Source organism: Hemitrygon akajei, chromosome 16, assembly GCF_048418815.1.
Source record: "Hemitrygon akajei chromosome 16, sHemAka1.3, whole genome shotgun sequence".
Classification (NCBI taxonomy): domain Eukaryota; kingdom Metazoa; phylum Chordata; class Chondrichthyes; order Myliobatiformes; family Dasyatidae; genus Hemitrygon; species Hemitrygon akajei.
In genome coordinates this window covers 37269069-37292177 of record NC_133139.1, presented here as the reverse complement: position 1 = coordinate 37292177, position 23109 = coordinate 37269069, and the positions used below count along the sequence as shown (strand labels likewise).

Here is a 23109-nt window from a genome sequence, read left to right as displayed (position 1 = left end):
AATATTATTAAATTCAAGAGCATGAGATGCATACAAACATTCATTCCTACAAATGGCAGTACTAGTTTCTTCGCTCTCTGCTTTTTAAGAATAATTGTTCTTATCTGTAGATGTGATTTTGATTCCATTTGCTATAATACTGTAGAGGTACAGTTACTATATTCAAGTAATTTTTGCTTATTTTCCAACTTAGGTACAAAATTGACTTATAGACATCTGCAAAAATGGAATCCTATTTGCTACTCAGGGATGGCCTGCCTATGTAATATTCTTTTAACTTGGCCAGTGCTGAAGTTATGCTAGGCTCTTCACAAGCACAATTTAAGCTGCTGCTACAAACTGTGTACTACATCTGCTGGGGATTCTGTGGTTCCCACTTTGGTCTCATTAGCTGCCTCAAGCCCATAAAACTGGAATGGAAGTAAATGAACCTTGCTCCTAAAGGACTTACTGAAATGAAGGTTTTGGACATCACAAAGCAAAGATGTGCCAGCAATTGCAAAGCTGAGAAGGATGTAACTTGTGTTGGAGAAATGGACTTATGGAGAGACTCAAGAGATTCTGCAGATGCTCAAAATCTTGAGTAACACACACAGAATTCTACAGGAACTCAGCAGGTCAGGCAGCATTGCTGGAGGTAAGTGAACAGTTGATATTTTGGGCAACAAAGGATCTCAGCCAAGATGTTGACTGTTTATTTCCCTACAGTGATGCTGCCTGATCTGCTAAGATCTTCCAGCATTTTTTCATGTGTACAGAGAGAGTCAAATTAGGCTGGAGATTTGTTCAGTTGTACACATCTGTACCTGACAAGCATGAAGAAAGACCCGGACCTCAATACCTTCTTGTGCAACTGGATCCTTGATTTCTTTACTTGCAGTTCATAGTCACTTTAGGTTGTCAATTACATCTCCTTCACAGTCTCCATCAGTATAGCTGCACCACAAGACCATGCACTTAGATCCCTGCTCTACTCTCTTTATGACTGTGAGGCTAAGTACATTGTGGGCTGAATCAGCGGAAAGGAGGGAGATTGCAAATCTGGCTGAATGATGCCTCTATAGTTCCATTTAATATCAGAGAAATGTATGCAATGTACATCCTGCAATTCTTGTTCTTCACAGATGTCTCAATCAATACCAGCAAAACCATAGAGCTGATTATTGACTACAGGAGGAGCAAAATTCCTCGAGCCAGTCCTTGTTAGGGGATCGAAGTGGAGAGTGTCAGCAACTTTAGGTTCCTCATCATCATCTCTTCAGAGGATCCGTCCTGGTTCCAGCACCGAAGTGCCACTACAAGGAAGGCACAGCAGTATATCTACTTTCTTAAAAGTTTGCGCAGATTCGACATATCATCTGAAACTTTGACAGCTCTATAGATTCGTGGTGGAGAATATACTAACTGGTTGCATCATGATATGGTATAGGAACAAATGGAAAATCCTACAAAACGTAGTGGACACAATCCAGGCCATCACAGGTAAAGCCCTTCCCACCATTGAGACATTTACCAAGAGCATGCAGAGAATCCTTCAACGTTAGCAGATATAATAGTCAATGCCAGTCTCGAAAAAGTCCCGTGTTTCTGACGTCAATGACCTCCGTCTTCAGGCATGATCAAATCAATGGTACAACAATGTTGAATACGCTATTTGCTGCGCGTGGTGATGGTAGGATTGGTTGAAACAGGGCTTTGACATGGATGCTTCTACCTTGAAGCCAGCATCACCTTGTGGAAAGATCGGCTCGCCAGTCTGAAACAACCCCCAATGATGGAAATGCCTTAACAGACTTGGGACTGGTGTAGGTCGTTCAAAGGTGTCACTAAGCAAATGGGGATATACAACCAGCCCGACAACTTGTGAATGTGGAACTGAGCCACAAACTATGCAACATTTCCTGCAATGCCCATCACTAGAGGAACCCTGAACTGTTGCAGATCTTGCCAAATTCAACAACAAGGCGCAAGAATGTGTCCAGTTCTGGCTGGGCCATGTATAGACTGCGGACACGATAAGAGCACTGTCGCAGGAAGGCAGAATCTATCATCAAGGACCCCACTATATAGGCCATGCTCTCTTCTTGTTCCTGTCATCAGGAAGGACATACAGGAGCCTCAAGTCCCATTCCACCAGGTTCAGGAACAATTATTACCCCTCAACCATCAGGCTCTTGAACAAGCATGGATAACTTCACTCACCCCAACACTGAACTAATTCCACAACTTATGGACTCACTTTTAAGTACTTTACATCTCATGTTCCCAATATTTCATTGCTTAATTAATTAATTAATTATTATTATTTATTGTATTTGAACAGTTTGTTGTCTTTTAGACATTGGTTGTTTGTGCACCTCTGTTGTGTTTGGTTTTTCATCGATCCTATTGTGTTTCTTAGTACTTACTGTGGATGCCTGCAAGAAAACGAATCTTGTGGTAGCATATGCTGACATATCTGTCCTTTGATAACAAATTTGCTTTGAAAGTTGAACTTTTACATTTCTTTTGAAGAGAAGCTGATAAATAGATTTTCCTATAAAACTACATGACAGCGCACCTAAGAGAATTTTTGAAGTTTTAAAGGCAAAGGGTAGTTACACCAAATATTGATTTGATTTAGTTTTTTTTAACTGTTTACTGCATTTTATAGCTTCTTTGATATTTAGAAATGTTTCACTTCATTATTTTTGCAAGTATAATTGCTTTACAGACTTTTGCACAGCACTGTAAATATCCCACGGTGGGTTGAAGAAGGCAAGGCCATGTAATAGTTTGAAAGTAAGTATGAGCATTTTAGAAATGCACTGAGCTTAGAACATAACACCTTGTGCATAACACCTTTTGCCCACCACGTACGTGCCAACCATGATGCTAATTCAATCAATCCTCTCTCCTTGCACATGGACTATATCCCTCCATCTCCTGCCTGCTCGTGTGCTTATTTAAATGCTTCTGCAACATTACAGATGTAAATACCTCCACCATTTCCCCTGGATTACTTAAGGGGAGAACTCTGTTGGGTGGATGTAACTCTGAACAATCTACTGGGAGTTCAAGCCTTTTCCAGTTCGAATGCCTTGAAGATTGCAGACCTTTGATGATAATGGCATGCACGATAAAGCAAATGTTGCAGGAAATTGCACTTTTCTTTACGTCTGCACAGTTTAGACTGTGGAATGTAACACTGGTGTTCTACAAGGAATTGGTTAGGCAGAATCAACAGTTCCTGTCCATTTGCAAAGAATCATCTTACTGTCACGTTGCAGAGAGACCAAGAAAATTATAAAGGGGAAATATGAAATGAGGAGACTAAAGATTTTCAGAATGCAGAGGTGGATTCCCACGGTTCATTGACATCCAGTAACCTCTGCTGTAGAACGTAGAGGTTTTGCTGGCAGGTCTGTCGATGTTCAGGGTTGATTAATTTTCCAATATTCACACTCTTTCGATTGGCTCAGTTGCTTCCAGTTTTAATTCCAGTGCAGCAAGGTGGCTGTTTCCAGGACTTAGAAGCAAATTGCAATGAAAAATATAAATCAAACTGCTGGATGGAAATTCAGGTGGATGCTGAAGATTCTGTGACAAAGCTTAAAAACGAGCAGCTTCAGCAACAGCTCTTCCAACTACATATCACATTCCTGTTGTGAGGCTCTGCTGCAATGGGAAATGGCACCTGGATTTATCTAAATAATAACAGAAACTTTACAATGCTCTCTGCAATCATGAATCTATGAAATCTCTCCTGTAACAATATTTCAGTTTCAGTCAATGCCATCAAGAGAGAAGAAAATTCTAAAAAATGCAAGAAATTCTCTTATAAAGAATGCAGAACAGGTTCTTCCATTGCCTCCTGTAGATAAGGGCGCTTTTTATGTTATGGACAAGGATTGCTTCCAGCACAAAGTTTCTAAACTGTCCTTCAACAGCATTTTGATATTTAAGTTACTCCCTTATTTATGTTTTTAGTGACTTTGGTTATAAATACTATTATTTTCTCTTGATTGGCAAACATTCCTAGCAACCATACTTTTCAACTCAATTACAGCATATCAGAAAAGTCCAAAATTATGATAATAGGTTGATTCTTGGCCATGCACCCCAGGCTCTCCCATAAGTTTGAAAAACAGTGACAAAAGAAAACTCCTCGAAGCATTGCAATGAAATTTCTTCACTATTGGAGTTATTTTATGATAAATTTAAGTAAGTGCAAATTAGTGGAGGGTAAAGAAAAGAGAATCAAATAAGTACTTACGTGTTTTAAATGGTGTGTAAATGAATGGATTGCTTTTTGTGGCTCAATTTTTAATGTTTTACCAAGCCACTGACCAGAAAGGTGCAAGTTAGTTGGTTTCATCCGAAGCCCTTGAATTACTAAAGGAAAATACAGTGAATGGTGGTGCTTCATACTGCAATCTACTGAAGATAAATGGAAAATGTATGTTTGAGCACATTGAGTGAGCAAACATTGGGCCTTGTGGTAATGCTCAGCATAATCAAATCACCTCAATCTAAATTGACATTGAAGAATGGAGGACAGAAAGAGTCTGTGGGAAGACTGGTGTTGGTGGCGCCTTTGCAAATCTGTGGAGTGTGTTTCAAAGTAGACAGGTTCAAAATTCAACAGTGGCTAGATGGGAGATGCCAGAGAGTAGTGGTGGATAATTGTTTATCGGGATGGAGGCCGGTGACTAGCGGGGTGCCTCAGGGATCTGTTTTGGGCCCAATGTTGTTTGTAATATACATAAATGATCTGGATGATGGGGTGGTAAATTGGATTAGTAAGTATGCTGATGATACTAAGGTAGGAGGTGTTGTGGATAATGAGGTGGGTTTTCAAAGCTTGCAGGGAGATTTATGCCAGTTAGAAGAATGGGCTGAACGTTGGCAGATGGAGTTTAATGCTGAGAAGTGTGAGGTTCTACATTTTGGCAGGAATAATCCAAATAGAACATACAGGGTAAATGGTAGGGCATTGAGGAATGCAGTGGAACAGAGAGACCTAGGAATAACAGTGCATAGTTCCCTGAAGGTGGAGTCTCATGTAGATAGGGTGGTGAAGAAGGCTTTTGGAACGCTGGCCTTTATAAATCAGAGCATTGAGTACTGAAGTTGGGATGTAATGTTAAAATTGTACAAGGCATTGGTAAGGCCAAATTTGGAATATTGTGTACAGTTCTGGTCACCGAATTATAGGAAAGATATCAATAAATTAGAGAGAGTGCAGAGACGATTTACTAGGATGTTACCTGGGTTTCAGCACTTAAGTTACAGAGAAAGGTTGAACAAGTTAGGTCTCTATTCATTGGAGCGTAGAAGGTTGAGGGGGGATTTGATCGAGGTATTTAAAATGTTGAGAGGGATAGATAGAGTTGACGTGAATAGGCTGTTTCCATTGAGAGTAGGGGAGATTCAAACGAGAGGACATGATTTGAGAGTTAGGGGGCAAAAGTTTAAGGGAAACACGAGGGGGTATTTCTTTACTCAGAGAGTGATAGCTGTGTGGAATGAGCTTCCTGTAGAAGTAGTAGAGGCCAGTTCAGTTGTGTCATTTAAGGTAAAATTGGATAGGTATATGGACAGGAAAGGAGTGGAGGGTTATGGGCTGAGTGCGGGTAGGTGGGACTAGGTGAGATTAAGAGTTCGGCACGGACTAGGAGGGCCGGAATGGCCTGTTTCCGTGCTGTGATTGTTATATGGTTATAAATGTATGGATAATAAAGATTGAGATCTGATCTTCCTGTTGGATAAGATAGTAGACTAAGTTACATAGTAGATGATGGAGATTTTAATTCCCCAGGTATGGGAGAGTAATCCATTAGTTCCAGGGAAGGGTTTAGGAGAGTTATCCTTCAAGTTTAAGAGGGCAATGAGCTTGGTCCAAGGAAGGCTGCACAGGAGTAATTGGTAAGGTCTGTGGAAGGGTACATGGAGAAAAGGACAGGGAAGTAATCCTCTAGGTTGAGGCAAATAATCTACCAGCATCAAGAGAGGATCCCAGACCCATAGTTCAGGGCAGTAATTCCACGGTCCAGATTGATGATTCTACAATTAATATACTTGAAAATGAAGTGGCCCCAGTTCTTGAGCAGCTAGTGAACTTCCTAAGGTTGTAACTGGCCTTTTCTAGGACCAGTTTCTAGATGGGGCTAGGGGTTCAATCTTCTACTGGGAGGCTCAGGATCTTCCCAATCGTGCGGACAGCTGCTTTTCCATTGAAAGAGTTAAAGAAAATTAGAAACATTCACAGCAATTAGTTGTATCTAAAGTAAATAAATTAAATCAGATGTAGTTCTCTTGCCAGCTATTTCTTCCTTTGAACTTCAATTGTCTGGATGCACTTGTGTCCTGGCTTGCTTAGCTTGGCACTGGCCCTGGGCAACTTTCCCGGGCTGGAAGCTGCATTGAACTGTTGGACAGTAGTTTATCGGAGCAGAACTCTGTACTGCCACCTCAGAGTACCAGCCTTCATAGGTCTCAATACCCCTTATGCAATGATTCCTTGATCTCCTCACTTGCAGCCCACAGTCTGTTTGGATTGGCAACAACATCTCCTCCACAATCACCAAGGGCACAGGCACACCACAAGGCTGTGTGCTTAGCCCCCTGCTCTAAGGCCAAGTACAGCTCCAATGCCATGTTTAAGTTTGTCGATGACACAACTGCTGTTGGTGATGAACTAGCATAAAGGAGGGAGTCTGAAAATCTGGCTGAATGCTGCCACAACAACAACCTGCTGACTCAATGTCAGCAAAACCAAAGAGCTGATTATTGTCTACAGAAGGAGGAAATTGGAGGTCTATGAGCCAGTCCTCATCAGGAGATCAGAGGTGGAGAGGATCAGTAACTTTAAATTCCGTGAAGTTTTCGCTTCAGAGGATCCGTCCTGCGTCCAGCACGCAAGTGCCATTGCAAAGAAGGTATGGCAACACCTCTACTTTCTTTGAAGTTTGCAAAGATTTGACATGTTATCTAAAATTTTGACAAATTTCTGTAAGTCCACAGTGGAGAGGGTACTGACTGGTTGTATCACGATCTAGTATGGAAACAGCTATAACCTAGAGTGGAAAAGTTGAGAAAAAGTTGTGGATACAGCCCAACCCATCACAGCTAAGCCCTCCCGACCGCTCAGCACCTCTATAAGGAGCACTGTGATAGGAAATCTATCATCAAGGGCTTCCACCATCCAGATCATGCTCTCTTCTCGCTGCTGCCACTGAGGAGAAGGTGCAGGAGCCCCAGGTCCCACACCACCAGATTCAGGAACAGTTATTACCCTTCAACCATAAGGCTCCTGAACCAGCAGGGATAAGTTTACTCACCCCAGCATTGAACTGACATCCCAACCTATGGCCTCACTTTCAAGGACTCTACAACTGATGCACTCAGTATTATTTATTTGTTATTACTATTTTGTTTTTCATTTTGTATTTGCAAAATTTGTCACCTCCGCACATTGTGCATCTTTGTGTGTAGTTTTTCATTGATTCTACTGCATTTCTTTGTATCTACTGTGAATACCCACAAGAAAATGAATTTCACGGTATTATGTGTAACATAATGCACGTTGATAATAAACTTACTTTGTACATTGGCCGCTGACATTGAAATGCTGCTGTATAAGGTGGCACGTACATGAAAGTCTTAACTTCTCTAATGATCAAAGGAATAATTTCCACACACATTGAAAATATAATCAAAAAGATTTAACAAGTTTCTCTTATCTGCAAGACTGAAAACAAACACAAGCTACAATTTCAATATAAATCTGCTTAATTGCCACATTATATGACCAAAAAATTGCAGCAATTAAGAACCTTTGAGATACTTGCCTCCCTGACATGAACCCTTTGAAATGGTAACTGATCGAACCTCTGGTCTTTGTGGAGAAATAACAGTAACATTCCTGTTATTTTTATTATTGCTATTCTTTTAAAATTATTATTTGTGTGGTTAATTACATATTTGGTGGCATTTCGCAGACAAATTCATCACCTTAATTGTAAGGAAGCCAAATAAAAAAAAATCCAACTCCTTATGATTCAATTATCACTTAGTCAGTGCACAGTAATTTGTTGTATCTTGGCCACTTAGGGGCTTCTCTGGAAAAATGTGATAAGGTGTCATACAAATGTTGGTGAGTCTTTTATTTGAGTTCTTCAGGGAAATGTTGGTAAAACTTACTCCCAAATTCCTCTAGTGTATTTGGCTTTGAAATTGTGATCTTTCTAATTTAGTACACATCAGATAAGGTATTTAACATAAAAGAAAACTGTAATGAAAACACCCGAGGACAAAGTGGGACAAATCTTTGATTTTAGAGGTATAGCTGGGAATCAGCCCGATGGGATCGTGTCTGCCCATAAGTACCTACTTACACTACAGCGACATACAGAATGCTTGGAGAATCTCAGTGGGTCAAGCAATATCCATGGAAGGAAATGGATAGTCATCTACTTGGGCTGAAACCCTTCATCTGGTCCAGCTCAGATGCTTTCTTCAAGATGAAGGGTCTCAAACCAAAACATTGACTAACCATTTCCGGCCACAGACACTTCCTGTCCAGAGCTCCTCCAGCACCTCGTGTGTTGCCCCAGATTCCAGCCACTTATAGATTCTCTGCACTAATCCCATGTTCTATTATCCCTACAATGCCCATCAGCCACTCCAGATTCCATTTACAAACTAGCCAATTAATTGCAGCATTTGCATTTGCAGCAGCCAATTAATTACCAGCCAATTAATTACCAGCCCACCCATTGTTGGGATGAGGGAGGTAACTCAGAGTCACAGAGAAAATGTGGAAACTCCACACAGTCAGCACCAGAGATTGGCATCACACCTGGCTCACTGGAGTTGTAGGACAGCGACTTCAAAGCTGCACCATTCTGCTGCCCATTTTAATGGTTAATATTTCAGTTCTTGTTACTTTAACTAGGACATGTTGTCATTTTCCTCCTTTCTTTTTAATTGGCCGTTGCTCAGAAGCACTGGCAGCTGCTTGCCGCCTTGTCCAAAATGCCCATTCTTTATGTGTGACCTTGGCAGGCTATGCTGTTTTAATGCAATTGCAAAGAGCTGCTCCAATTGAAACGAAATGAGTTGAACTAACAGGAATTGTGGCTTTGCACTTTAGCTAAGTGATTGAAAAATAATTAGTGTTTTGTATTGGCAGAAACACAGTAATGGGCCAATTATCTGAATGATAATTACCAATGTCACAGCTGAGCAAGAACCACATTTAAATAAACTCAGTCATGATTTTTGAGTCCAAAACTGAAAATCAACCCTCTGTCCATACACCATCTCAGAGACTTTATATCAAAATAATCCCACAAGATTGTAAATTCTTAACACTTAGCATTATGAAGAATAGTTTAGTTGTTTTCCTTTTGGGTTTAGTGGGATGATGAGAGAGGGTTACTGCGATCTCTTCACACCCACTGGCAGTTTTTTTTTGTGTCTGGCTGCAGTGAAATGCCAAATATTGATGCAGGAACAGTTTACAAATCAAACCTGTCAATCTCAGATTTGACACATTTCTTGGCTAGGTTTTCAGTCAAACAAATGGCATTCATTTTCACATCTGCATTCACCTCCAAAATGGACAGTGAAAACAAGGAAGATGAAGACAGAGGAAAACAAAAGATTCTGGATTCCTGCCATTCCCTGTCAGCAGCCCCATGCATGAGCTGAAAGAAAACAGATCCAAATGTCAGGGAAGGCCCTAGACATGTCAGTAAACCAGAATTAAGATGATATTTGTTCATTCTGTCCAAAAGATTTTGATGAAAAAGGATAATGCATTGTCCTCCGACCAGACACTTTTTGACACATTAGATTTCTACAACTTACAGTTGCTATGTGTTATCGTAAAATTCTTAGTTCTGCCTTACCAACAGTTCTCTCATCTCCACCATTTGCATTCAGTTATGACATTGCTTGGCTGCCTCCCAGTAACAGATGCACAAAAATAATCCCAAGGTAGGCATTGTGAAGATCGGTCCTCGTCTTAAGTCCCTGCCATAACCTTCATCCACCAGTTACTGATCACCCCATCACCAAAACATTGCGAGGCTGAATCAGACTGTTTCAATTATGCTGACACACCAAACTGCAAACGCTGGAACTGAGAGCAGCAAGCTGCTGGAGGAACTCAACGAGCTGGGCAGCATCTGTGGGGGGAGAGGAGCTGTCGACATTTCAGGTTGAAACCCTGCACCAGTCTTATGTTGCTGCATGTCACTTCATGGCAAGCTTCAGATGTAATTCTCCATGATATCTTCAGCACTGGTGTCCCAAATGGCTGTGTCCTCAGCTTCTTACTATAATCCCTATACCGACATGACTGTGTGGTCAAATTCTGCTCTAACTCTATTTAGAAATTTGCAGATGACACCACTTTAGTGTGCCAGATCTTAAATAGTATAGAAAGGAGACAGAAAGTCTTGAGCTATGATATCATGATAACAACTCCCCCTTCAATGTCAGTAGAACAGAGGAGCTAGTTAATGACATCAAGAAATGGGGTGGATCAGTCAGAAGTGCTGATATGAGACCATGTTATTGGAATTGATGTATTATCACATGTACCTAGATACAGTGAAAAATTAGTCCAATGCATTTCTTACTGACTTCCCTCCTTAAACAGCAACTCATCCAAAACCACTGCTCACTCCTCAACTCGGCAAAGTCCTTGTACACCCATCACACATGGCTCTGATTTGTTGATCTATTGGTTAAGTAGTACTTCAGACTTTAAATTCTCATGGTCATTTTCAAATCCTCGCCTTCCACATCTGAAAGCCTTGCCACCACTGGCTGCTTAAGCAGCGACTCCACAATGAGCATAATGTATTCAGCTGCCAAGTTTCTAAGCTTTGAAGGTTCCTGCAGAAACTAATTTGTTAGCGTAGTTCAACTTTCCCCTTTGAGACCCTTCTTAAGACTGACCTCTTTGACCAGCTATTTCATCATCTGCCCTAATAATTCTCTTCCAATGCTGCTGTCGAATTCAGATTGATAATTTCCCAGCAAAAACACTTTGGGGTGTTTCAATGTGGTAAAACTGCTGTGATGTTCAAAGGAGATCTGTATGACACAGCATGTATGACATTGTCCTTTGATTTCTGGGACACGGCTCAAAGCGAAATAAAAAAATAATCTTTTTTTCTGATACGTACTTCAAAGGAGCCAATATGAAATGAGTTTGAAAACTTTTAATGAAGAACCAGCATTTGAGAAAAGTGAGGCAAGAACAGAAGACATTAGAGACTCATTGAAGACTTGCTTGAAGCCTCACTTAAATCAGTATAGTATCATTGAGTCTTGTGAAAACCGGCCCCGGAGAGACAGGACAGCTCATCGGAAAGGAATTTTCCTGTAACACTGGAAGTGAGAAGGTGAAATGGAAGAATCGCCTGCATAAAAGGAATCAGAATTTCCTATCAAAATGGTTCTGGGAAGCTAGTGGCATTTGTCACATAGCAGTCCGCATTGTCATCAGCATGCATCCACCATGAACTCTGTTGTCACAGTTATTCTCCAGCATAAAGGAGAAAATACCAGCTTTAATTCAGTTCCTTCAAAGAAGTCGCAGTGCAGATGAGGTTCAAGCTGAAGTGTGTTGCTAGGGCTGAATGAAGAGAGTTTTACCTTGTACATAACTGAGTTAACCCGGACATTGGCTGATGCTGACACTGACACGAAGTGATAGGAACACAAAGTGTTACATTCTTTAGCACTAACATGCCTTTTATATCTATAACAAAGTATTTAAAACAAAATAAATGGAGTTTCCAACTCAGCTTACAAAATACCAGGGCTCATGGCCCATAAGGCCACAATCATTTATTTTTTTGTTTCCTCACATAGCATCTTGGTAAAATTCTCTCGACACCGCCTTTATTCAGACAACATAGATCTAAAGGAGATTAGTACTTTACAGACAGAGATATTGGCATTTCAATAAGTTAATTACAAATGGAAGATACACTATAGATGAAATATTTCAAAGTATGAAAAATATTAACGGCACTGACAGAAGTTTTTTTTTGTAACTTCCATGAGGGGTTCAAATTTCAGGAATGAAAATTTGAAATTTATGTATAACATGGGCTGAAAGTTTTATATGAAGGAAGATATGAAGGATAGCCCAGTGAAGTGGGAAACATCAATACCTTTGTCAGACAGATGAATTTCTGAAGAAAGACATGATTAACAATGAAAGAATGGTTTGGTGGGGTTATTTTGTCAAAAAGTGATAGCCATGTCCAGCTGAAGATTATTTTCCCTTCCTTTGCATTAAAGTTATATTAAAATTTTCTATTTTTAAATTCCATTTTCTTTCCATTGTCATTTTCTCTTGATTTAAACGTTGGATTGCAAAAAGGTCATGACAGATGTCACTTTCTTGGGTCTGCTTTGTTTTGAAATACAAGTTCAGCAGATTTACTTCAATACTGCAGCAGTAAAAATAAATTTAATGACATTTCTCACATTGATGAGTATAAAAAAGGTGAAGAGAAGACATCTTCCCGTTTATAAGAATCTATATAAAATGTATTCAATGGTCTAGTGAGGCAGATGCTCTCATCTTGCTTGTGACTCTGATCAGTTGACATAGGACATATTTTGAATTATCCTTCATCACCAAAACAATCACCAAGCTGGAAAGGAATTACCAAGTACATGTTTTTATAAACAAAAAATAAATCCTGTAAGCATATTTCTGATAGAAAGTGCACATTAAGAAACAAGAGCACTCTTCTTGCTTGGAAAATTCATTCAAACAGTAAGAGCAAAATATGTAATAAATTTTTTTCTGTTTTGTTTCAGCTCCAATGAAACAATTACCTTCTACTGGACATGCATCAGTGATACATAAATATGTAATTTAACAGCTGCAATACAAGTCTATGCTTGCATGTCACTTTTAACGAAGTCTTTACTCCAAAGTGCATCATTAAACAAAATTCCACATGCAAACCTTTTGAGACTGATGGCCCAGTTTGGGGGTTTTAATTGTGCATGATGGGGAGGACAATGGAGTTGAAGTCACGGTCATTCAATGCTGGAACAAACATATTTAGGGAAACACAATAGGTCAGAATGGAGGAAGTATGTGGAGGACTGAAGAGCTAGAGGATGTTACAGAGGTACGGAGTATTCAGGCCACAGGCAAGTTTGTAAACGTTTAGAACTTTGAAACGGAGGTATTGCTTTAACTGATCTTGCTTTAACCGCAAAAATTCAAGGCAAATTCAGTAAGACAAAATATCGTACAGATATTTTAATAGGGCTATACACATGATGATGACTAATAATACTATCAAGAACTGTGAAAGCAAGCTGTGCTGTTGGCCTCTAAGGATTGGAATTCAACTACCTTATTTCTCTTGTTATTGCTAATCACTATTGTGCAATCTGCCCTTTCATCGTGCTTTCGTATACTAAAAATAACCTCACTTAAAAACACTGACTCTTGAATTAAAGATTTTTGCCTGGATGAAAATTACATAATCAGTTTTTTTTTTAATTCAAAAATTAGCTACACAAAATTGAGTTCAGCAAAGTTAGTCCACCAAATCTGTCTGAGGTCCTGGAGAGAATTTCAGGTCAAGAGCTGATACATCGACCTTAAATAGGTGGGTTTCAGACTTATGCTAACACCACAAAACACAAATCACCCTACGCATAGCTTTGTCTCCCAGAAGGCTTTAATGGCAAAGTATGCCCAGTATGGATTGATATTAAAAACACTGGTGCACGAAGTGTGGTAGTCTGATTTACCATAGTCTGTAGTGAGGAAGGTACAGAAAGTAAGTGCTCTTTGCAGAGAAAATTCTAAAGATGGCCTACCTAATCTCAAGAGGCGAACTGGTGACTGATGAAGTTCATTACACTGACGGGATCTGAGAAGTGTACGTTCAGGCAGAGCTGGATATCATCCTGGAGAAGACAGAAGGGTAATGCAAATTAATCACTGTTCTATTAGAAAATGTCATGCTGCTATCAAGTTTATTAATTTCTGCAAAGCATAAATTAGGTCAAAGTTAATTAATAATATTCAAATCAAAATAACACTCTATGGTTAAAGGAAAAAATTCCTAGCCTGTCCAACTTCTCTCCCTAGAACTCAATCTTTCAAGTCCTGGCAACATCCATGTACATCTTTTCTGCAGTATTGTGGTGAAAGTAAGTGAAACTATGTATTTGTTTCTTAAATACTCCAATATTATTTATTCCAGGATTACTCACAGTAACATGCCCAGCATTAATCACTAATTTCTGGTCACTTCAGTCATTATCACAGCTAATCCTGGGAAGTTGGCCGACTTCACAGTGAAGTACCAGGCTTACAGCCTCAGAAGCCTCCAAGTTTGATTCCCAATGGCAGCTGATGTTACTTGCAGAAACCACTTGGGTGATACAATTGCCCCCAGCGACCTACCTTCATGTTGAGCAAATGTTAGCTCCTGTTCCTGACCTTTTCACCCAGAGCGTTTTTTTGAAATTGGAATAAATTACCTGAGAATGTGGTGAAGGCAAACACTCCTACAACATTTACCTGGGCTGAATATTTGAATCAACCAGGCGTAGAAGAACAAGGGCTGGTAACTGGGATATGTATAAATGGTACTTGATGGTTAGCATGCACCTGGTGGACCACAGGGCCTCTTTCTGAGCTGTACAACTACATGATTCAAGATGACTGTTCCCTGCTGGAATTAAGATAGTGGGATGGGATAGTGTAGGGATGGTTTCAGCCTTGGCCTAGTTTACTATAATCAGAATGATACCAAGACCAGCCTCTCAGTTTCAGAATGGTTTCAGCTTTAAAAGGTTAACCCCACAAACACAAACTCTTTGTAAATGAAACTCAGATCTCTGGAGGAGGAGTAGGGACTCAGATTAAAATAAAGGGGAAACTCAGGGCATCAAATTGCAGTCCTGAGGAAACAAGATTCATGAGCTTGTGTGAGTGACCATCACACGTGTTGTCTGATGCAGGAAGTGAGCTACTATCATCTGCCTCCACACTGCACACAGCCAGTTCTAACTGCCAATCTCCTTTGTGTCCCACACCAATTGAAGCCAGTTTGCTTTACATAAACCCAGCCTGCTCCTTAAGAGCTACAATGTGGTTGCTTTGATCTGGAGCTCAGTCTGACCTGAAGGAGATTAATGACTGGGGGGGTTGCTTCTGATTTGCCTAGGAGAGATTTTGTGGAAAGGATTGGGAAGAAGAGAAATGATGCATGTTTAAGGTATCAGAAGACACTTGCAACACCCCCACCCCCCACCCAAGGCAGTGGACCAGATAGCCGCAACAGTCGGGTGCCATGAGTCAAGCACTGAGGACCTGGTGCAATACTTCAAAGCTTCAATGATCACACATAGGAGGCCAACGAATTCCTCTTCAAATTTCACAACACATCGACTACATCTCTTGGCCCAGGTACTGCATGACACATTCATCACGCACCATCAACAAGGCTGATTGGGTTTCATAACTATTATTCACAGAATCGCTTCACCTACACAGACACTGTTGCAAATCTCAGGCGGCTTGCTTGCTACGTACACAGCCAAACCACTCGACCACAAAAGGAACATCATTCAAAAATATTGCTTGAAATTCACTGATTCATTTCCATCTCTGTTGCAGGTTAAGGATAATCAAAACATAATCATAGGAAGCTAGAGTCAACCAGCAGTGTGAGATCCATCTGCTTGTCACTCCTGCTGTGGGAGATGTTGATCAGGATACACTAATCCCCGAGCCTTCCCTTCATTCTGTTGATGTGCGTTTAGCCCTCCTTAGGATCTCACTGTTGAAATCATTGCCCCATCTGCCATTCGTGTTAATTCTACCTCTTAATCCAAGAGCATTCTTACTCCATGAGGCTGACCTTTGGTTTCATTTTGATTGGACAAACTAGGCAAAGGCTGAACCCATTTGTTCACCACTCCCACCCCACCATCTCAATTTCAGTAGGAACGAACTGTCATGAGTATCATCCCCCTCACCCCTACAGTCCTTACATCCCGCAATCTCATCCTCTCATCTCAGAGGGTGCAGGTACAAACTCCTACTTTGATCAACTATCTCCACACGCAACTCTGCCTCTTTCCAGAACCCAGCACTCAGTCCTTCTCCTTTGTGACCTCTGACATTTGTAACCTGGTTGAGTAGACGGACAGTGGTGATGAAGACACATCAGTACTATTTTTCCCACTTTCAAGCATCATCTCAGATATAAACACTACGCAATTTGAATTTATCTTAGAGGTGGTGTCGGCATTTTCTGAATTACTGGGCACTAGGGACAAGCAACAGAAGATAATGTCCACCCTCTTAAAGATGTCTCTGTAGCACTTTGGGTATGGAGAGCTTAGATAAGAAATTTGAGAGGCCAGTCTGTGTGAGGGGCCGAGCACCATCAACCCTGGCACCCATTCTGTCTGTTGTTCCAGGGCGCCTTCGGGGAGGGTCAAACAGCAGCAAAATTGTCACAGCAAGATAGATCATTCATGGCGTAATGATACCACGAAGCATCTGAACACTGGCTGTGGTGAATCCAAATGCAGGTGTTAAAATGAACTGCCACTCAGTGGCAGCATTACCACTACTGCAAGAGATTCTCAAAAACTTCTATAGATGTACCATGGAGAGCATTCTGACAGACTTCATCACTGTCTGGTATGGGGGGTGGGGCTACTGTACAGGACCAAAAGAAGCTGCAGAGGGTTGTAAATTTAGTCGGCTCCATCTTGGATAGTAGCCTACAAAGTTACCAGGACATCTTCAAGGAGCGGTGTCTCAGAAAGGCAGAGTCCATTATTAAGGACCCCTAGCACCCAGGGCATGCCCTTTTCTCACTATAACCATCAGGTAGGAGGTACAGAAGCCTGAAGGCACACACTCAGTGATTCAGGAACAGCTTCTTCCCCTCTGTCATCCAATTCCTAAAAGGACATTGAACCCATGAACACTACCTCATCTTTTTAATACATATTATTTGCTTTTGCACAATTATTAATCTATTCAATATACATATACTCTAATTGATTTCCCTATTTATTTTTTTCTTCCATATTATGTATTGCATTGAACTGCCTCTGCTAAGTTAACAAATTTCACGACACATACCGGTGATAATAAACCTGATTCTGATTCTGCAGATGCTGGAAATCCAGAGTAACACACACAAAATGGTGGATGAACTCAGCAGGCCAGGCAGCATCTATGGAAGGGAGCAAATAGTTTACATTTTGGACTGAGACCCTTCGTCAGGACCCTTCCTCTCCATAGATGCTGCCTGATCTGCTAAGTTCCTCCACAATTTTATGTGTGCTACCCCCACTGGCAGAAAACCTGGGGCTATGCTGTGTCATTCATTTCCCATGGTCAAATGTTGTCTATGTAGTAAAATCCCTTTGCACCATAGGGGCAGAGCTAGTGGAGCTGCTACCTCACAGTTCCGGTGATCCAGGTTCTATCCTGACCACTAGTGCTGTCTGTAGAGTGATTTCTCCCTGCAGTTAAGTGGATTCCCACTTCACCCAAACATGGTGTGACTTGGAGGTGAAATGGCCATTGTAAATTGCTCCTAGTGAACACATGAGTGGTAGAATCTGAGTGGAGGGAGTTAATGGTAATGCGGGGAAAATATATTACAGGGAATATTAGTGGGGGAGAGTAAGAATGCTTTGTGAGTCATGTAAATTCAATGAGCTAGAATCTCTGATGTAAAGAAATATGGTGATCTGAAAGCTGACAAGTGGTGTCAGCAGAGCACTGTACACTAGTACCGACATCTTCCTCAGAGTGCTGCTCGTCCCTGCTGTCCCTTGACATCCTGGAATTAAATCCAGTCAGTTCTTGAACCAAAGAGTTTGGGTACCTCCCTACTGTAGAAGCGCATGGTGACTGCATCATTCTACGGATGCAGCTCTGTAATATAGACAGATCATGGCCCGCTCTTCTGATTGGGGGTCACTGGCAGTGTAGTCCTCACCCCGCGCTAAGCTTGTAGATATGCCCATTTTCTGTAGGGACTTTCAAGAACATGGTCCTGTGGAAGAATTGCTTAGCCATTTGTTTCCGAGATTCCAATCACAGACAGCTCTCTGAATTCCACCTGGGGGAAATGTTTTTTTTTTGCTGAAATCTCTCCTTTGCTTTACTAATCTACCCATTCTCTCCAGCAGAATGCCCTGCTCCCTGCTCCTGTCCAGGCATATAGTATTCCAAGGGAAATATTTACTAAAACAACCATGTCAGGGAATAACTAGATTGTGCCTTATAAGTTGGGAGAAATTCCATCCGCACCTGACATACCACTTAGTAATTTTCAGTCTAGGAACAGCAAACACTTGTATTACCACCAGCTGAAATGAATCAATGACCACCTTTAGTGTACTTTTGTTGCTGAACATGTGTTAGGCAGTGCAAAGTGAAGAGAGGATGTGAACTCAAGCATTGCGCTCTGTAATTGCAACCCTGGCATCAAGTCAGTTTTGCACAATTTGGCTGCCCTGCAAACATCTGGCTGGTGTTAGCAATACATGGCATGACACTCTGTCAAATGGCACACGTTCAGGGGAAGCCATCTTGGATCTCATTCAATTGTTTAGCCACCAATAAACTATGTGCCAAGGGGCCAAATTTAGCAGTCAAAGCATTTGCTAAGTCATGCATCTGTGGCGCATCTCAATGGCTCTACGACACTTGAACCTCCTGTGGCAAAGGTAATACTTCAGTCAGAACAGAGAGCTTTGAAAGCAGGAAATGAAGTTTAACATGCGTCAGTTCATTTTCAAGGAATGCAGAGGGGAAGAAAGATACATAAATATTATGTAATTTAATAAGGCAGAGAAGTGACAAGAGCTACAGGTAATCTACAGGGAAGCTGGTAGTCAGTGCTTATTTTGTCTGATGTCTCACTGCTGGTAGGAGCTCCTTCACAGACGGAGAATCGGAGTAGTTGAACTGGCACCAGCTGACAGAAACAAACTGATGAGATGGCTCTTTGGGAATCACAGCTTCAGTATAGACATCAATCTTGCCTTGCAGGCTGCTTGTGCTGTTGTACGAGGTGATGGACGGCACATCTGCCTACCTTTCAGCTCTTAAAGCGCAATGACCCCACCACTCACCTGCATGTCAGTTCAAAACATTTTCCCAGACTACCTCCTCTGTTTTTGCTTTGAAATTTAATCAGGATCCCTGTACATGATGAGGATATTGAAGAATAGTTTGGTAACGGCTACACCCAAATATTTCTCTGGAGTCTCAAAGAGAAACAACTAAAGCCACAACAGATAATTAAGTACCTTACTAGTGGTGACATTATACACCCAGTTTACATCTTATTTCAGTCCTCAGCTCTGAGTCAGGAAGACGTGGGGGAGGGTGGAACAGCCTCAGAATAAAAGGATACCCTTTTAAAGCTGAGATGAGGAGAGATTTCTTCAGCCAGAATGTGGTGCATCTATGGAATTTGTTACCATGGGTGGCTGTGGAGGCCGAGTAAATAAGGAGAGATTGACAGAGTCTTGATTAGTAGGCATGTTAAGGGTTATGGGAAGGTGGAAAATGGCGTTGAAAAACAAAATCAGCCATAATTGAACGCAGAGGAGACTCAATGGCCTAATTCTGCTCCCATACCTTATTTACGTCTTTTCAAGAGTATAGGATCAAGCCTGAGTATTGAGTACATTGCTGAACAATACTACACTGATGTACAAGAATTCAACCAGAGCCATGGTTATTCTCAAAGATCCCAAAGGCACCAGTTTGTGGAATTCTTCTCAGCTCTCTCACAGTGGTGCTGCCAATGCCAGCAATATTGGAACTTACTGGAAGCAGCTGCTAATCTCTGCTGCCGTCCAGGAGAGAAAGCTCCACTACTGGACTCTACTCTGCTGAGCACCAGGAAACTGGGCAGTTGGCCTATGGTTAATGCCTACCCAGTGACTTCAGCACCGAAGAGCTGTTCAGGAGGGACAGGGACGTGACAGTAGATTTCAGATCTCAAATATACGTCGGCACAGAGAGAACTTACTGACGGCACACAATAATTAATGTGCAGGACCTTGGTTTCAATCATCATTCAGGATAGAAACCCTGAGCTTAAAACAGCCGTTACCTCCACTCTCGCCCAAAATGACACTGACTGGAGACTGCACTTGAAACCTTCCTGGACTGCTTGGCTTAATTCCTCACTATGCAGTGCACTTTCCAACTGGGAATCGTACACTGCCATTTATGATTAGTCTTAAAGGAACCTGAGGCAATCAATAATTAATTCAGTTTTTCCTCAACTTCTGATGGACCAGAATGTAATTATGTTCTGAATATACTGGAATAAGCATTGATGACAGCAGCTAACTAGATAACAGGATTTTTGCGAAGCATCACTAAACATGACAAGGATCGAATTTTACAGATTAATGCAGTATGGATGCTTTTTATTCTTTGGTAAAGGATGAATAGTGGCTATTTCAGTCAACATAAAGACAGGACCCATTAAATAATGATTCTTTAAATTGAACAGAGACACAAACAATTCTGGAGCCCATTAGATTCAGCTCACATTAGATGGTTCACGGGTTATTCTTTGAAAGTAGCTGTGCAGCCAATCTTCTTGGTTGGGCAACTCTGAATCACCTTCTGCGTTGTCAATAATTAAGGTTCCTGGTGATTGTGCAAGTGGAACAAGGCTGGTCCTGACTAGAACGATTGAGCAGGAAGGCAGCATAGACCAGGAAGGTTCTGACAGCTCAGAACACATCCAAAACATCAAATCAGATTCTTGCTAATTTACAGCTCACATCCTTAAAACATTTGAGAAAGAAGAGTACAGTACTATGAGCAAACAATATTCCCACAAAATCTTCTTTTGCTCCCAAATCACTGCAAATAGTATATTTTTTCTCCAGTGTTACAATACTTCTCTTAGATGAAAAAGCATTTCAGAATGTACATTACTTACATTTCTCTGACATTAAATTTGACCTTTGAACCTTTGAAATAGCACTGATTCCTTGAGAATGATTGCTGAGGAGAAGCACCACAAACTTATTTTTATCTGGTGCCTTTAATGTAATAGAGCAGCCAAGGCAATTCATGGTGTATTGTCAAATAATACTTTTCCATGATCCACGCAGGCGATACGAGAGCAGGTGTCTAAACGTGGAGCCAAAGGCAGATGTCAAGGAGATTGTGGAAGCAGGAAATGGAGATGAAAAGATTTGGAAAAGGAATCTCAGACCTCTTGCATCTTCTGCTTCATTCTCTCTGATGAGACAGTGATTTTTACCGGCAATTGATTGGGCTGATTATTACGGTCATTGTTAATCCTGAACTCCAACAATATGCACAGAGTGTTACTTTCGAACACAGCTCTGTATATTAGTCAAATGCAGAAAGACTTCACCAAGTGATATAGTGTTACAGCATGGAAACGGATCTTTGGACCACGAGGTACAGACATCAATCACCCAATCACACTCATCCTCTACTAATCCCATTTGTTTATTCTCTGCATATTCTCATCATCTTTCCTCCTGATTCTACCACTGACTAGGGGCAATTTACTAACCCACCCATTTTTGGGATGTAGGAGGAAACCAGAGCTATGCAGCCAATATTTCAACTTGCAACTCTTCTACTTCACTCAGTTCACTACAGTCAGAGTCGACTGTACTTCCTTAGAAGGTTGGCGTCATTCAATGTCTGTAGTGAGATGCTGAAGATGTTCTATAGGTCAGTTGTGGAGAGCGCCCTCTTCTTTGTGGTGGCGTGTTGGGGAGGAAGCATTAAGAAGAGGGACGCCTCACGTCTTAATAAGCTGGTAAGGAAGGCGGGCTCTGTCGTGGGCAAAGTACTGGAGAGTTTAACATCGGTAGCTGAGCGAAGGGCGCTGAGTAGGCTACGGTCAATTATGGATAACTCTGAACATCCTCTACATAGCACCATCCAGAGACAGAGAAGCAGTTTCAGCGACAGGTTACTATCGATGCAATGCTCCTCAGACAGGATGAAGAGGTCAATACTCCCCAATGCCATTAGGCTTTACAATTCTACCGCCAGGACTTAAGAACTTTTTAAAAGCTATTATTAATGCTTTTTGAGATAGTGATTTAGATGCATATCATATTTTTTACTGAGTTAAGTATTGTATGTAATTAGTTTTGCTACAACAAGTGTATGGGACATTGGAAAAAAGTTGAATTTCCCCATGGGGATGAATAAAGTATCTATCTATCTATCTAGTTTCTGTACAACAAAAAGCCTTGATCCATCTAACACTAGCTTCCAGTACATGTACAACTCCTTTTGCCCACCACTGACAAGTGTGCCTTCAAATGGCGAATCCAGCACTTCACAGATCCCTTCAAACTCTTTAATGGCAACCATTAAAATCCATCTCTAAGATTAAATCTTTGGCCATCTCTATAAATATCTTTTATGGAAACAGCCGAGAGACAAGGATGAGTAATAAAGATGAGTAAATGTTAATTGTACAGAGGTACTAGATAAGGGACATGACTACAGTTATAGAATACAGAACAATGCAGTGGAGGAAAAGGCCCTCCTTTGGCCCATGATGTTGTGCCTAATTAACTGAACTAGTAATTAAATATCTAACAAAGCTAATCCCTTCCACCTACGCAAATCCACAATCACGCATTCTCTGCAAATTCATATTCCTATCTAAGAGCTTCTTAACACATTTCCATTATATTTCCCTTTATCTCCACCCCAGGCAGTGCATTCCAGGCACCTACCACTCTGTGTAAAAAAAATTACTATGGGTACCTCCATTGAACCTCCTCCCTCTCACCTTAAATGTGTGCCCTCTAGTTTTAGATATTTTGACCTTGCAAGAAAGGAAGCTAGCTCTCCACTCTATCTGTGCCTTTCAATGTAATGAACTTCTATCAGGGCTCTCCTCAGCCTCTGCCACTCCAAAAAATAACAAGTTTGTCCAACTTCTGTTCACAGTATGTGCCCACTAATCCAGGCAGTGTGCTGGTATACCTCCTCACCTCTGCTTTAAATACACACTATGACTTGGCCTCCACAGCTGTAAGTGA

General features: G+C 41.1%; 1 protein-coding gene across 7 annotated transcripts in view; it reads right to left on the bottom strand.

The window, feature by feature from the left end:
- sema6bb (sema domain, transmembrane domain (TM), and cytoplasmic domain, (semaphorin) 6Bb) overlaps positions 1-23109 on the bottom strand; it is a 533030-nt gene that overhangs the window by 391037 nt on the left and 118884 nt on the right. For all 7 annotated transcript variants that reach the window (XM_073068714.1, XM_073068715.1, XM_073068716.1 and 4 more), the window contains one exon: positions 13861-13950. The gene's annotated coding sequence lies outside the window, so the exon portion shown is untranslated. The remainder of the gene's footprint in view (positions 1-13860; positions 13951-23109) is intronic.